Source organism: Lepus europaeus, chromosome 6 (assembly GCF_033115175.1).
Source record: "Lepus europaeus isolate LE1 chromosome 6, mLepTim1.pri, whole genome shotgun sequence".
In the NCBI taxonomy this organism is placed as follows: domain Eukaryota; kingdom Metazoa; phylum Chordata; class Mammalia; order Lagomorpha; family Leporidae; genus Lepus; species Lepus europaeus.
In genome coordinates, this window is record NC_084832.1 from 57233052 (window position 1) to 57250444 (window position 17393).

Below are 17393 nucleotides of genomic sequence, written 5' to 3' on the forward strand. Positions count from 1 at the left end.
TTCTAGACTGCTGGCCTGCCCAGAGCGTTTGGACTTGCCAGCTCCCATATATGCATGAGCCAATTCCTTAAAATAAATTTCTTAATTAATAAGTACATGTGTGTACACATGTGTCTACACACTGGATAGATTCTGTTTTTGCTGAACATTGACTGCTACAAAATTTCCAGCTTAGAACTCAAAGAGGGCACAGTAATATAATCCATTCTGGTGGGGCTGAGTGCTGATGGATCCTAGTTGCAATTTAAAAAATAATGTATTTTGGGGGCCGGCGCTGTGGTATAGCAGGTAAAGTTGCTGCCTGCAGTGCCAGCATCCCATAGGGGCGCCAGCTCAGGACCCAGCTGCTCCACTTCTGATCCAGCTCTCTGCTATGGCCTGGGAAAGCAGTAGAAGACAGCCCAAGTCTTTGGGTCTCTGTACCCATGTGGGAGACCCGGAAGAAGCTCCTGGCTCCTGCCTTTGGATTGGCACAGTTCCGGCCATTTTGGTCATTTAGGGAATGAACCAGCCACTGGAAGATCTCTCTGTCTCTCCCTCTCTCTGTAACTCTACCTCTCAAATAAATAAATAAATCTTTTAAAAATAATTTATTCTTTGTTTAAATAAGCTCAATCACTTTGGAGTGCAGGATTTCTCTTAAATTTCCTTCCTGATACCTATTTAAAAATGTTCACAGTCAACTCTCAGAAGAACCCGAGTGGGAGAGGACAGGTTAACGATATCTTTCTGGTGGCTGAACACCTGCTCAGGCCAGCTGGTCCAGGGGCTTGCCTTGCTGTATTTATATTTTGAGTTCTCCAGGCAAAGTCTTGAGGGACAAAACTGTCCTCTCACGGATCGCCTGAAAACACACCCCAGACTATCTGCTCTATTGAAGTAAATACCCATTTCAAGTAGAGCTCACACAATCTCCTGGGACGACAGCGTCACCAGCCACTCCCTCCCTGCCTCTTTCTGTCCCTTGGCTTTTTCATACAGCAGCTTGCAGTATGTGCCTCACGTCTCTGCCCTTCCCTTCTTCACTCGCACATGGAATGCTGACCCCTGTGCCCAGACCCAGTCACTGGGTGCACGGCTGAGCCCGGGACCTGTGCTCCTTCCCTGACCTCTCAATCCGATCACACTCCTTCCTACACTGAGGTATGGATGATGCGGGCTGTGTCATGCCACATCCAACAGAGAACTGACTGAAGCAGCACATTCCTCTCTTTTGCAAACTGTTCCATTCCCTATCATCTACCGCTTGCAAGCTGAGAACTGAACTATTACAGAAGGCATTAGGACACCTGCTGGGTTACCTTCTACATTCCCTGGGTTTCTGTTTTGGGATGGGTGGGAATGCAGACTGTTCTCCAAGGCAGCCATCTGCTGGACTTCAGTTATCTGTAACCTGTCTCTATCCTCTGCCTCCTCTGTCAACCCTATCCCCAAGTCCAACCCCTAACCCCACTCCCTGTTCCACAGCCCCTCGTCTCATGTACCACCATCTTCCGCCCCTCTGAGCTGTTTTATAACCCACAGCAAGCATCACCTCCCCCAAATGTCATTTTGACCATGTCACTTGCTGCCAAATGTTCCAAATGTTCCTTTGGAAATTCAGCATCAGCCCTGGACCTACGCAGCCACAGCTGGCTCCCTGAATCTCCTCTCCGCAGCTCACACACACACACACACACACACCCCTGCACCCCAGTCCCCACGTTCTGCTCTCCATACAGGACAAACTCTTCCTTCTCACTGCTGGCCCCTCCCTCCAGTACGTTATGGTCCTCCTTTCAGTTTCCACACTCAGAACAGATGCCCCTAAACATTGAAAAACTAACACTCGCCCATTGCCAACTGGGACAGTTCAAGGGCTAATAGGTGGCCTTGATCCCACCCTGCAAATAACTAGCTCGCCAAGGCTTTCCGCCACTCCTGATTCAGATCATAAGGTCTGGACTCGTACCCAGCAAATCCCAGAGGAAAAAGATATTGTAACCACCTGAGTAATCACTCTCTCGACTTCTCGGGAAAGCACCTCTATTTTTACCTTTTCTCGTGATGTCTCAAATGGTAACCTCTCAAACATTTAAATTCACCCCCAGCAAATTCTTTATGTAAATCTATCTAAGCAACTGTTATTACACACACACATCGGAACACATTCCCCATGGTGATTTATGCACACGGCAATACCATTATGGATATATTTTTGGAAAATTGTTTTTTAAATATTTAATAGCCATTACATGGGTAAAATAATACTCTGCCCCTTATGGAAAGCTAAGTCATTCTAGCACTTTTGGCAAGTGTTTGCAAGTGTAATCAGTATAGGAGGCAGAAAGAATGCCAAAGTTTTTCAATCATCACTGATAAAAATGTACATTTTTAAAAAATGAAGACCTTAACGTTCACCTGCTTTAATCTCCTGCTAATGCAAGCTGGAACCACTGCCTAGGGTTCTGAGTGGTTCAGCATCATCAAGCTATGTCACCAGCTTCATCCAAATTATTCCGTGCATGGCACACATTGTTCAGAACCTCTCAGAAGATGGAACCGGAGAGGCAACGTAAGTGAAGAACAAAAGGAGAGATGAAGCACAGAGACCTCAGGCTAAAACTGTAAACCCCTCGTGATGGCATAGTAGAGGCCTGAGAAATGAGAACAAACCAGCAGGCCCATAAAGTGAGCAGCAAATTAAAGGGCCACTGTTTCCAGTTTCAGTCTTGAATCTGGAGGGCACCGAGGGTCACACGTCCGGAGCCCTCCATGGAGGAGGAGTGCTCCCCACTCTGTAGCCACAGGGCCTTTCTTCTTGTCCAGCTACTTTGGTGAAAGAGCAACTATCAGTTTCTTAACTCCTCTCCTAAAACATTATTACCAACTTCCCTAGAAACACATTAAAGGCACACTGGAAAATAACCAGTTGAAGTTGCAAAACACAAGATACACTTCCCATTAATTCTTCTGTTGTTCCATTTTGGAAAAACAATGAAGACTGTTATCTTCAGACACATTGCTCCTTTATCTGTCTTAAGCCCTGAAACAAAATAGAGCATGTAGATAATTCATAAGCTAAATAGCCTTCCATTTAAAACAGTAGGCGATCTTCCACCATTGTATGCATTTTGTCACCTCATCTCAGAACAACAGTGTTGAAAGCAGCTCTCTCCAATGCTCCAAAGTGTTGACAAAGGCAAAAGGCCTGGAAGGCCTCATAAGACCATAGGAGAAAGACTTTTTAAAGTTTCATCTGTATTTAAACCAATTTACATGTAACAGTCTCAATTGTTAAACAGTGCAAGGCATGGAGATAAGTGCTTTCAATTCCTTAAGTAATCACGGTGGAATTTCTTCTACATCTGGAAATCAGAGCTTCCCAACTGGTAGACCTTGGCTCACTACTGTGAAATCAATTGGTCCCAGTTATGCTATGAGGTGTTGTTGCCCCTTGGCCTTGGCAGTCACGTAGGGTCTGGGGCAGCTGGTGTCACCTGCTCAGGTCTGAAGGCCCGTTGTTCACTGCACCACCAAGAGGCATTAGACGTAGGTGCGAATGAGACTGCTGCTAAGGCACTTTGTGGAGAGGCAGCCCAGCCCACGTAGCTGCCGGAGGAAGAGGTTTTGTTCCAGGTATGCCAGGTGCAGCAGTTGCCGGCAGGGCTCTAGAAAGGTGGGGGGAGAGAGCACCTTGTGGGAAAAGCCAGGGAGAAGTCTCCCCAGACTTCCATCTTCACGACACGAAGGGGTCTAATGTGCTCCATTGGGGTCTAATGAAGCTCCTTTGCTGCATCCAAGCTACCTATGAGATGACTGTTATAACAAGATACAGACCTTTTACAAATTAGGGTCTCATCATTGTTTTTAATCACTTCACTAAATTCAGGTGGATTTAAAACCCATGAGAATTATCAGAATATTGCATTCATCCAGCAAAGAAAAGGGTAAAATTATTAAGATTATTAGTGTAATTTTAATTCTATTGCTGTAGAATGCAGAATAGTGGTGAAATGGTGAAGCTGCTACTGGTGTGGTGTCAACCTGAACAGTGACTAACAAGAATTTGAAGAGAGAGCCACCGAAATTTTGATCAAGAACTGTGATTAGTCATTTCAGGAATATAAGCGAAATGAAAAGAAGCTACAGCATGAAAGAAAGTTCAGGTTTCTCATTAAAGATGTTTAAAATATTTGGACGCTTACTCTCCAAACTGCTATCTCCAGCTTCCTATATTATTTAGCACCAGTGTCTGTGTGTGCCACAAGAATGTAGACATTTAGATAAACTGATTTAAGTAACATGTTGAATTTTGTTGGCTTTGCATTTTTAGGTGGTGTCTTTTGATCACCCAGTGAGGACAGTAAGTATCAATGCTCTCTACACACACGTGCATCCTCAGGTTCCCGTCCCCCGAGAAGTCATCACAAGTGGCTATTTGAAATATCTGCGTGTACAGCATGAGAGATACTGCAGTGTCATGAAGTCTTCTAGAACAACACTTTCTTTTCTCAATGTCTGTCTGTTTTCCCTGGAGTTCATCTTGGTGGTATTTAAATCGGCTTGGTTTCCTCTGTGCCTGTCATGTTATTAGCCCCCCAGGCTCCCTCAGACTTGTAAATCCCCCTCAACACAAACAGAGCATGTGTTTTATCAACTGTATCATCTTGAAAAACTCTCAGCCAGACCCCTGCACCTGCTCCAGTTTAGGCCAGGTGGGGACAAATCCTCCTGCAAAGTTACCTGGAGACCCCTCTTGCCCTCACTTTGGGAACTCTGTTGTTTGTCTTTGCCTGAAACCCCTGTTTCCTTCTTTTTTGTCAGCTAGCACCTGTCACTTCCCGGAGAACATCCCACAGTTGCAAAGTTCCACGATGGCATGTCACTACTCTCCTTTGGTCTGCAAGCTCCCAGCCTGGGTTGCGGGCAATTTTGGTTAATTATGTCTTTGTTCTCTGCCATACTGAGTGTTCTCTCTATCTACCATTGCTATTTTTGGACGTTGCAGGCCATGAGCCAATCCTACAAGTCTCCTTCTTTGTTTCTGTATGATGTGCTCTTTTTACCCCACTTTCTGGAAAACTTTCTTAACTTTACCCTCCAGCCCTTATAAACACTGAGGTGTTTTGTGCTTGGAATAGCTTGCTTGCCTTATCTTCCCCAGCGATATCGCTGAGTTCTTCCTGTGCCTGTAGTGCTGGGACAAACATGATGGATACGCCCCAAAGCCGCTGGAGCTTCTGTCAGAAGTGAGACAAGCACCAACACCACGAAGTGACCCAGTACAAGAAGGGTACGGATTCCACGTGCGCCCAGGGCAAGGGCCCTCACAGGACAGGAAGCAGAGTGGCTGTGGGGGGGGGGGGGGCGGAGGAGGGCCGACTAAGCCAAGTTGGGAGGAAAAGGCTAAAACGACACACAACGCTGTGCTGAGGCTGGAGGGTGCTGAGCCCAGCTGCAGCTCCTGGTCAATGTTGGCCTTTAAGAGATGCAAACAGTTTGTACGGAGAGGAGATCAAAAGAAAAGGGGTTAAGTGATCCAGTTCTAAGTTATATCTTCTGTTTTATGATCAAAGATGATAAACCCTTAAGGTTACTGTTCGCTTCAAAAACACACATACCTCTTCCTACTGTATTCTGTTTCCTTCAAATAGTTCCCTTCTCCCTGCATGGTGTCTGTTTCTCGGACAGAGGCCTCTCTCCAGTGACTTGTCTTCTCCTAACACGCACAGGGGAGCACCAGGTGGGCAAGGAGGCCGGAAGGAGACTGATCGCCGATGTGGGCTTTAGCTGAGGACGGTGCTCGGCCTTTCCCTGGGGACCACGTGGTGCTAGAATCCTTGCGTTTTATCGTTTGATGAGGTTCCCAAGGAAGACTCCTGGAAGTCTCCCAGCCTTGAAGTATCATCCCAGCTGCCCACAGACTACAGGGCAGAGAGAAGAAAGTGCTGCCATTTTTAAGATGTAAAAAATCAATGTAATCCACGAAATTTCAAGACCATATTGTAGCACTTTTAAATTTTCTTCATACCTTCAAATCAGAAAACTTCCATTTTGTCATCTCTGTAGAAACCATGCAAAACCGCATCCCTCTGTTGAAAGAGGGCTAGTTAATGCTCCTGTGAAGTTGGGGAGCAGATACAATCCTTGGCGAGTACTCCTAAGTGGACACCTGTCTTTATCCTCACTTCTGGGCGTTCTCAATCTTCAGCTTCCAAGAACTCATCAGTAACACTGGGTTATTTCTTCTTCTTTTTTCTCTTCCAGACTAAAAGTCTACTCTCTTGGATCTGCTAAATAAGTTATAAGGAATCCATCTATATCCCAGATTCCAAACTATTGTGGCTGTTCACTCTTTTATTTGTGCTTCCAGGTGAATGTCTTGTTAAAAAAAAATCCTTTAAATATCATTGTACTGAAGTTTCAGGAAAGGCTAAGAACTAGCTATACATTCATCCATAACTAAAGCTAGCCATCACTGTTCACCCTTCTGCACTAATGTTGAAACAGGGATCGCTCAGTTGCTTTTCATCATTAATACAAGGCCAAATGCTCAGGAGGAATAGGAAAATGGGAAAATGGCCATCTGCGGATTTAGGTAAAACTGAATTTAGTAACTGAATCCTCTTATAAACTAATAGATCTCATTAGCCTCATGATGTGTTGGGCACTGTGGGAAATAAAAATATGTCCTTATTTCAGAAGAGCCTCTCAAAATTATCAAAAGGATAAACTATTAAAGGGGTCCTCAAATTGTCAACCTACAAGACAGAACTCAGGGGAGAAAAACACCATTGGCAAAAGATCAATACAGAGGCAAGGGCCAAAGTTAATGGAGGAAAATAGGGCGTCAACTCAGTTTTGAAAAACAATGTTCTGATCATTTCTTCTGCAAAGGTTGCATAATTTGTACCGGAGCTAAGGTGATCAATGCATTGGGGAATGCAATGTATTTTATGCACACAAGCCTGCTGGAATAAGAAGAAAAAGCTCTCCTGTATCCAATGTGGCTGCCTTACATGTCCTTATTCAGTTTCTCATAATAGCAGATCATTATGATGTTGACATAATTTAAAAATAACATTTAGTTCAGTATAACCTTATGAAAAGAAATACAGATAAATAGTTTTTTTTTAATGATGCTCAGGTTTTAAGGATATATTCCTACAGAGATTTGAAAGTATCATCATCGAAATAACCTCAAGGTAAAACAACTTTGTTACTGTGCACATGAAACTCCCTAATCCCTAACATCAGATACTGCTAAAATAACTGTCTTTATAACACAATTTTGATAGTGCACAGTTTTAAGGAATATAACTATAGCCAGAAGCAGAATTGACTTTAATTGGATGGACATAGACATAAGAGGAAGAATTCCAAGTAGTATATTGTGCACGTTCAAAAACGGGATGACCCATAAAGAGACAAATCCATCCTCCCCCTGGGGGACTGGTGGAAGTCAAGTGTGGCTGGGTAGCGGGAGAAGTCAGAATGCAGAAGCTCTTCAAAGCCATAGCGCATGGAATGAACTTTGAAGTACAGCGACTGCGACTCTGTAGACAAAGAGGGGACAGTGAAAATTTCTGCACAGGGAGTAGTGTCATCAAAGCGATATTTCAAAAACTGTGCTCTACCAGTACTGCATAGGGAAGACAATCTGATCACAGGAAACAGTTAAGAAACTAAATAATCCAGTAGCCAAGGTCACACGCAGCTGGCCAGGACTGCCTGGAAGTATGAAAAGTGAAAGAACTCCCTTTAGAGGAAGAATCGATAAAACTGAGTAGTCCACATTTACAGTACTACGGATACAGGCGATGGGATTGAAGGAGTGCTGATAATGGCTTTATATTGCAGTAGGTTTTACAGTAAAACCACCATACCCTTTGGTTTTTAATTCAGGAAATATTTACTGAGTATCCACTCTGTACAAGGCATGCAGTCTTTTCTTATCATTTGTCTGATTATCTAATAAGCAAATAAGAAATCCCAGCTAATTGATTACACAGACTGATTGATATTCTTCGGAAAGAACAACAGATTGATTTTTTTATAGACGGTAATACTAATTCTTCCATCGTGTCCTTCTCTCTTGGTGCACACAGCCTGATCGACTTCAGAGCCAACTCGATACACAAGCAGAAGTCAGGCATGAGGAGAACAAGGTCCATTAGGCCCAATATTGCCTCAATTACTTTAATTCCATTATTCCTGTTCATATTACTTCTTTAATCAATATCTCTTTTCAGCTATTCATGTTTACCCTTTTCAAAATCTCAACTTAATAGGATTACGGTCTTTTGAGCTCAGTGGCACCAGAGTTTCATAAATATATTTCTGAACTTGTGATTGTCTCCAGATCTGTAACAGAGAAGCCTCAAATTGAATCAAGGTCTTCCAGGGGCCATTTCTCATAATGATGGCCAGCATCTTAATGCAATGCACTGCTTTTACCTGTTACGCCATCTGTCACTCACTGTCAGAGTGATTGTGTGGATTTCTAAGTGTCTTCTTCCCGTGTCTAAATCTTACGTTAGCTTGACTGGTTTTCAGCTAAACTGCCCCGCTCCTCTGTACATAGTCCTGCCTTTTGTTTAACCTAATCCTTCTACCTCCACTGACAATTATTCTGCCCGGCAAGAGTTTCATCTGGACATTACATTAACCACTGCCTCTCCGTATGACAGCTAATCAATCCCTCAGTTCCACCTCCGTAACAGCCTTACAAATTAAAGGAGCTCGGTTTCCCTCCATTCGTTTAACAAACATCAATGCAGCGTCTCCTGAATGCAAGAAGCTGCTCTTTCGGCCTAAGTAGCAGACGTAATAGGTGCACCGCCTTTCTCTTCAACGCGTGGGCAGTCCTCCCGAGAGCGTTCCCAAACTAACTTGTGATATAAAGAAGCACGGGGAAATGATGCTATGAGACTCCATTGACTGTGAAGGGGTGAAACCACTCGTGAGTAGAGAAAAGTTTTATAGTCTACTTATGAGTAGAGAAAAGTTTTCGTACAGGACATGAATTTCAGGGAGATCTTGGAGGATGGCAGGATTCTGAAACTGGGAGCTAAGAGAGGGAAGTGAGCAAATTGTGTGTGAGAGGCAAAGCAGGCAAATCTGGCTGAGCAAATGACTTAACAGAGTGAATAAAATAGGCTGGACTTCCCTGGGGAGGCAGTGAGGCCAGGCTGAGCCGAGCTGGGCAGGAGATAAACACAAACTCCATGCAACATGTGGCCTACAGTGAACGCACTGCTGCTTACGGCATTGACCCTGAAAGGAAGGACAAGCAAAGGGTCAAAGAAATTTTTTGAAGAAATATATTTATTTGGAAGGTTGAGTTACAGAGAGACAGGGAGCGACAGAGATCTTCCATCTGCTGGTTCACTCCCCAGATGGCCCTAACAGCCGGGGCTGTGTCAGGTGAAGCCAGGAGCCAGGTGCTTCTTACAGTTCTCCCATGTGGGTGCAGGGGCCCAAGCACTTAGGCCATCTTCCACTGCTTTCCCCAGCCATTAGCAGAGAGCTGGATCAGAAGTGCAGCAGCCGGGACTCGAACCGGCGCCCATATGGGATGCTGGTGTCCCAAGCTACAGCTTAACCCGCTACGCCACAGTGCCAGCCCCAGGGTGAAGGTGCTTTCAAGACTGGATTTCTGCCTTCCGGCAGAGCTCTTCTAGGTCCACATCCCTCTTCCCACTTCATTCCCCGCACCACCCAAACAACAAAGAGTGCACAAGCATACCTGTGCTCGCACACCTCCCCACCAGCCCAGCCTCTGTCTCCCGTGGAACTCTCCCTCACCACGGCCATCAACCTCTCCTTTCCACTCTTCTCAGCCTCCATCCAGACCCCATCTTCACTCTTGGACATCCTCCCACTGGTCCCCACTCACTGAAGTGCTTTGTTTCCTCTATGAAACGTACAGTTAACAAGACCTCGATCAGAGCAAGGATGTTTGCATGAGTCCTTCCCACCGACATCATAATACACTTGGCATTTTTCCCAGAGTGATTCCTGGCACGTGCCAGGATCCAGGAATCCATGGCTGAAGGAGTGCACAAACAATAAACACTCTGAATGATCAAACTAAAGAAAATAAACAAAAGAAAAAGGAAGTCTCTGGAAAAGGATAGTAATCGATGAACAAGGTAAAGGAAAATAAAGATACCAATCACAGAAACTTGAGAGCAACAGATGGACACTGCCCAGCTTCTGAGACCACCGCCATTCTCATCACTTTTCTATTGACAGCTCACGTAACATGAATTCATGAATTAAAGTGAAACAACGGGCCGGCGCCGTGGCTTAACAGGCTAATCCTCCACCTTGTGGCGCCGGCACACAGGGTTCTAGTCCCGGTTGGGGCGCCGGATTCTATCCCGGTTGCCCCTCTTCCAGGCCAGCTCTCTGCTATGGCCCGGGAGTGCAGTGGAGGATGGCCCAAGTCCTTGGGCCCTGCACCCACATGGGAGACCAGGAGAAGCACCTGGCTCCTGGCTTCAGATCAGCACGATGCGCTGGCCGCGGCAGCCACTGGAGGGTGAACCAATGGCAAAAAGGAAGACCTTTCTCTCTGTCTCTCTCTCTCACTATCCACTCTGCCTGTCAAAAAGGAAAAAAAAAAAAAAAGTGAAACAAGGAAGGAACCCTCCGAGAGCTACAGAACCCAGAGAAAACAAGAAGGAAGGTTGTTCATATTTTAAATTATTCGTCGGCAAAAATTTCCTGAAAAAACAAAAAAAAACTGATAGATTTTGATTTAAAGTATAATTTGCTTAATTAAAATACTTTCCATACCATCATAAATACACTTTAATTTCAGAGATCTAAAAAAAGCTATCGTGTTAATATAAAAATCATTTCCTGCTTTTTAATAGCAGAGTTTAGCAGCGAATATATACAAATATATAATCATCAATTCCATGAAAGCCAGATACCTGAGCTTCAGAAGCCTAAGATTACTGAAATCACAAACTGGAAGTGGAGAGAGGACCAGTAACAACAACTAGTTTTTAGCGCTTAAGACACTTCAGGCCTATTTTCTAATACTAGACACGTATCAGGTGCACCTAAAGTAACTTAGTTATTAAAACAAGATTCACTGCCATGTTGTAACCCAAGAAGGGCACGGTGCAGAGTACCCGGCCAGCTGTCTCACGACAGGTGAATCACTGGAATGCAACTGCTCACCGGGCTCTACCTGCAGGTGACCGGGCTGTCCCACTGTCACTGCGATATGATCAGTGTCACCAAAGCAAGTCAACTGTCTTAATTTTACTGAAGCCCTACAGATAGTCTCAGAAACCAAATAAGGAGACCACGGATGGCGAGTTATAGAAAAGGCCTCTACTCAAGGGGAATGAGCTCTTGAATAAAACGGAAAAGAAACCTAAGATGGGAAGGCGCCAGGATGAAGTTAGACACGCGTGCACGGCGCGTGGGGGAGCTGTGCCTGCACACATCACACACGCCATAAATATTTGCCAGTTGATTTACCAATTTCCTTAGGCCTAATGTCGGTGTGAAAAATGCTAAGGTAGATCTTTATTTTCATGTTCAACTGCCTGTTGTCATCTCACAAATCCAGCGCTACATCGGTAAGATCTATTATCTCATGATTAAGGGATGGCCTGCAGCACCACCCTCCCCTACTTCTGCCCCTACAGGAAAACTCCTGGGGGGGAGGGGCTGTGGGAGAGCTTGAGCCTGAGTCCATATCTACACCTTGGCCTGCCTAGGTGGAGCAGCTCCACATGCTACTAACCCATGGGCCTAAATGCAGCCACAGGGCTCCTCAACCAGCCTTATTCCCAGGAAGAAATTTTCCCTGGCTTTTGTGTCCTCCCAGCAGAAGTTTCCTTTTTGTTTTGAAAAGGTAGTTCTGGGGCTTGCATTGTGCAGAGTGGGTAAAGCCGCCGCCTGCAGTGCCAGCATCCCATATGGGCGCCAGCTCAGGACCTGGCTGCTCCACTTCCCATCCAGCTCTCTGCTGTAGCCTGGGAAAGCAGTAGAGGATGGCCCAAGTCTTTGGGCCCCTGCATCCGGATGGGAGACCCAGAAGAAGCTCCTGGCTCCTGGCTTTGGATTGGTGCATCTCTGGCCGTTGCAGCCAATTGAGGAGTGAACCAACAGAAGGAAGACCTCTCTCTGTCTCTGCCTCTCCTTCTCTCTCTGTGTAACTCTGGCTTTCAAATAAATAAATAAATCTTTAAAAAAGAAAGAAAGAAAAGGCAATCCTTTCCTAGAAGTAACAGCAGACAGGTCCAGAAAGCACTAACCCACCAAGACAGAAGGATTTCCCCCAAACAAACATCTCTAAAGAATAGTTATTTGGGTGCTACCTGAAAACCAGTGCCCTAATACTATGTCAACACCCAAGCCTGAACACTCCAAAGGTAACATCCGCTCATGTGGAGCGAGGGAAGCAGAGCGAAGGGAGAAGTAGCCACCAGGGCAGATCTGTTTCAGGGTAGCATTTGCACATTAAAGCTAGGAAACAGAATGTTAAATTTAATAAGTGCAAAGTGATGCAGCTGGAAAGAAAGAACAGCCCAGCTAAGTATGATTTAAATGGTATTGAATTAGCTGGAAAGATATCTTGATGTACTGATGGAGACAGCATGTAAATTAGCAGTTCAACCAGTGAGGCCAGCAGAGAAGGCAGGACCGGCTCACACAGGGGGCACATTTTGTGAAAACCTCACTTGCTATTACTTGTACATAAAGAAAGCTTGCCCCATTTAAGTGAGCTGTTGTTTAACTTAGACTATGCTGGCATAAAGAGTTCACCAACGACAGACTCAGCATAATACCTGCCCACTGCTGGTCACCACACTTCGCTTCAGTAAGTTAAATCTGACCATGGCCATTATGGCATTTGCCATTCACTCATTCAACAAATATTAAGCAGCAGGTTCTGTGCTATAGATTTTATGAGGCACTGCGAGGAATAAAGTCCCCTTTTGCTTAGTGATATGAGTAGAATTGTGTACCCTGAGAAGGTGTTGAAGTCCTCTTCTCCATACATGTGAATGAGATTATTTGGAAATAGAGTGCTTATGGATGACCAAGTCATGATGAGGCTACTAGGGCGGGCCCTAAGCTGACTAGTGTGCCAATAAAATGGGGGATCTGAACCCAGATGATCATAGAGGCAAGACACAGAAAGACAGAGGGGCAGCCACTGAGGCACAATTTGCTAAGCTGCCACTTGGGAGGCCCACGTCCCATATCTTAGTGCCTGGGTTCAAATCCCACCTATGCCTCTGATCCAGCTTCCTACTAATATGCATGTGGCTTTGGGGCAACAGATGATAATATGATGGCTCAAGTACTTTTGCTGCTCAAGTAGGATCCATAGAGTTTCTGGCTCCTGGTTTCAGCCTGGCCCATCCCTGGCTGTTGCAGACATTTGGGGAGTGAAACAGAGGGTGAAAGAACTCTCTCTCTCTCTCTCTCTCTCTCTCTCTCTCTCTCTCTGCTGTTTCTCCTCCCTCTTTCATTCTGCCTTTCAAATATAAATGAATAAATCAATGAATAACTTTCAAATAAAAATAATGGCACAGCCAAGTGATGCCTAAGGAACCAGAAGGAAGGGGGAAGACTTGGAACAGGTTCTTTCTCATAAATCTGACAAGAAACAACCAACCCTGCTGACACCTAAGTTTTGGACTTCTGGCCTGCAAAACTATGAGATGACAAAGTTCTGTTCTTTATACCAGCCAGTTTCTAGTACTTGGTTAAGGCAGTTGGAGGAAATGGATCCAGATTGGGTAACAACAGAAGCAAGCCCAGTAGCAGAAGTGCCATAGTCAATAGATCTCTTGGCGTGGCTCTCCCTGGAGATGCTCCAGCTCTGCTGATGGGGCCGTGGCCAAGCACCACGTGACAGATCACCACCATCGACATCAATGCCGTAAGGACCCTCCAAGAAAAAGATGGTGTACACCCTAATGAAAAGCTGATCCAATGGGGAATGCGTAATCCTATAAGAGGATGATTAGAAATAAAATTAAAAAAAAAAACCAGAAGCAATAGAGGTTAATGGAAAATTAATCTTGGTGACTCACTTGAGGAAATCAAAATTGTGGGACATATATTTATCTTAAAAGAAAATATAAAGGAAATGTAGGACAACTTCAGATAAGGGGACACAGCTAAGACTAATTAGAGGTCTTCGGTGTTTGTACACTTACAGAAGTGTTGAAGTGATAAAATCCTTCTGAGCAAGTAACAAAGATGAAAACCAGTAATAACTCTACATTAGCTCTGCAGAAGCTGGACCAGGATTGCAGGGCCAGGCCTGTCTCCTTATTGCTTAGAGAGGCTCTCGCCCAGGCACTTCACAGATGCCCCTCAAACACATGACAGTTCAATGAGGTCTCTGATCACAGGCCCGCGCAACCCAGACGTAACTAAGACACACATAAGAGGATGGCAGAATTAAACTCAGTCATGGCTCATGCGATAACAAATGACCTGCCATTAGTCCTGCTTGTCATTTACGCTGCACACACCACCATCTCTTTACCTGAGCGTGATGTTCGTTCTCTCCTCTCTCTCTTTCTCTCTCTCTCCTCACGCTGGCTGCAAAACACCTGCAAAATAAAGGCCATCTTGTTTGAAAAAAAACTTCAAATATCACCTTCAGAGAGCAGACGGAACATTTGTAAGCAGATGCAGGTTTCGCTTGCAAAACTCCAGCTGAACAGTGCCCTTTACATTTCCGGCCATTGCAACTGGATGCCCCTGGAGAAGGTCTTTGCACAGCGCTAACCTGCTAACAATCGATAAATGCGAAGGTCTCATCATAAACACAGCCTTTGAACTGCCAATCTTCCAAAGAGTATTTCTGCTTTAAAAGTAGTCCTTGCTGCTAATGAAGCCATACCCGGGCCAATGCCAAGGCCAGGGCCTTCTAAACCTGAGAATAGCTAAACAAGTGAAGCTGGGTGTCAGCAAAGGGCAGGACAACACACAGGCTCATTCTAAAGCAGTTTGGGGAGCTGACCAGTACCAGATGCAGTGTTTTTAAGGGCAAGAAATTCTTGTAACTTTCTAACTGGAAATAAGAACACCAGTTTTCTTTAAGAAAATCTTTAAAAAAAAAAAAAAAAAAACTCTCTCTATACCTCAGACTCTCTGTAGTAAGTAAGTACAAATAAGATGTATTTACTTATTTGAAAGAGTTTTATCTATTTGAAAGAGTTACATGCAAAGAGAAGGAGAGGCAGAGAGAGAGAGAGAGAGATCTTTCATCCACTGGTTCACTCCCCAGTTGGCCTCAACAGCCAGAGCTGAGTCGATCTGAAGCCAGGAGCCAGGGGCTTCTATTGGGTTTCCCATGCGGGTGCAGGAGCCCAACGACTTGGGCCATCTTCTACTGCTTTCCCAGGCCATAGCAGAGAGCTGGATAGGAAGTGCAGCAGCTGGGACCCAAACCGGCACCCATGTGGGATGCAGGCACTGCAGGCAGAGGCATTACCCACTGTGCCACAGCGCTGGCCTCAGTAAATAAATCTTTAAAAAAGAAAGAAAGAAAGAAAGAAAAAAAATCTACTGTCCTGCAAACTATGAAATGCAGCTACACATTTTTGTAGAATAAACCCCAGCTTTATTTTCTAGAAAGTATTTTAAGTGTTGTTCACTCAGAGTGTGGTCCATGGATAGCAACACTAGCCTCACAAGGCAGCTTGAAGAGAATCTCAACCCATCAGACACCAGCAATATAATCTGGATGTTAACAAGCTCCTCAGGTGAGTCCTATAAACATTGAAATCTGAGGGCTGCCTTATGCATCAGGCCTGTGGTTACCAGTGTTACACAAAATAGGTTGTCTGAAACCTCAAGATCATCCTCTGGTATCTAGAAGTTAACAGAATCACAGTTCCTCTATTATGTAAGCTGCAGAGCCTTTAGCTGAAATGCTCAGGATCTGAAGGGTTTTAGACCTTAGAGATTTTAGGATTTTGAAACATCTGCATAGACTTAACTGCCTGAGCATCCCTACCCAAAAACCTGAAATCCAAAAGTTTGTGAGTGTCCTGTTGGTGTTCAAAAACTTTCTATTTTAGACTTCCACATTCAGGATGCTTAACCTGTGGTTGCATGAGTATAGGAAATATTATCCTACTAGACCCTACAAAAATCCCTACTATTACACTTAAGAGTAATTGTTAACTGGTATCTAAAAACATAACCCAATCTAGAATTTATTTTACACTCTTTATAGACCAGCATTATAGACTTTGATCCATTTCCTCAATTGGTGCTCAATCATAACCAACCTTGTACAGACAGCTCAAAGTACAAGGGCAAAAACCGCGGCATGGCATGGTAGCTGCAATGGAGAAAGATCAACATAGGAAGCCAAGGTTGCAGAGTGCCCTGGTAGACACTTAGAAGCCCCTGACTCAGATCTGCAATACTGGGAGCATCCTGAACTGAGTACTATAAAAAAGATATGGAAAGATCTTTCAAGAAGATTACCAACAGGTGCAGCAAGTATGGTGCTGGGTTAGGGCAAGTAACCAGGCCAGCAATACAAGAGTCAACCACCTTACTTGGGAAAAAAATACTAAATCTATATTCTGTAGTGTTTCTTTGGCTACTTTGACTGTGCGGATGCATTAGCTGTAAATGTGGCAGCCCTTAGGAACGTTTTCTTCCTTTTCAACCTTCCTAGCTATACATAAGGAGGAATGGCAAACATCAAACGTGAGGAGCCCTGACTCAGAAGTCGACTGCACACTGCAAGGGGCCAGGGATAACAGAGCTGTGCCTTCGCGTTTGCTATTTGATCACATCGAGTGTCAATGAAACTGCAACCAGAAATACAGGGACCATAAAGAGAATCGCATTAAAGCTAATACAAAGTCAGGAAAATGTCTTGGGCAAGAGACACTGGCTATTTGGCAGATGCACCACTGGGAGCAACTGAAGGCTCTCAGTGTGACCAAAGCGGGCATTCCCTCCCCAAGACCATCTCATCTTCCTGCATTTAAATAGCTCTTATCCAGTCTCCTTCCCTCTCACTTGTTTTTGGATTTATTGGACTCATTTCCTTCTCGCGTACTACCTCCAAGTGCTCTCTTGTATCTAGTCACCTCTCCTTGTTCCCCTTTTGCTCTGCCTGCTTTTTCCCATGCTCCTTTTTGTGAGAGCAGATAAGGCAGGACACACAAACACCACCATGCCCTTTTTCCTTGGTCTCCTTTCCCTTCTCTTCACCAACAACCCCTCATTTTTATTCCCCTCTCCTATGCACTCTTTCCTTTCCCAGCCTTGAATCTCTGTTATCAGTAAGCAGCCAGCTCTCCTGAGCACAGAGCTTAGCATGGTAGGAAAATTGCTGGATTTTTCTACTATCCCCTTGTAATACCTAGAAGTTCTCAGATCCTTCTAAC

At 44.7% G+C, this 17393-nt stretch overlaps 1 protein-coding gene across 2 annotated transcripts in view; it reads right to left on the bottom strand.

The window, feature by feature from the left end:
• The window catches only part of ENOX1 (ecto-NOX disulfide-thiol exchanger 1), a 599613-nt gene that overhangs the window by 451530 nt on the left and 130690 nt on the right, over positions 1–17393 (bottom strand). For both annotated transcript variants that reach the window (XM_062194137.1, XM_062194133.1), the window contains exon 3: positions 14519–14585. The gene's annotated coding sequence lies outside the window, so the exon portion shown is untranslated. The remainder of the gene's footprint in view (positions 1–14518; positions 14586–17393) is intronic.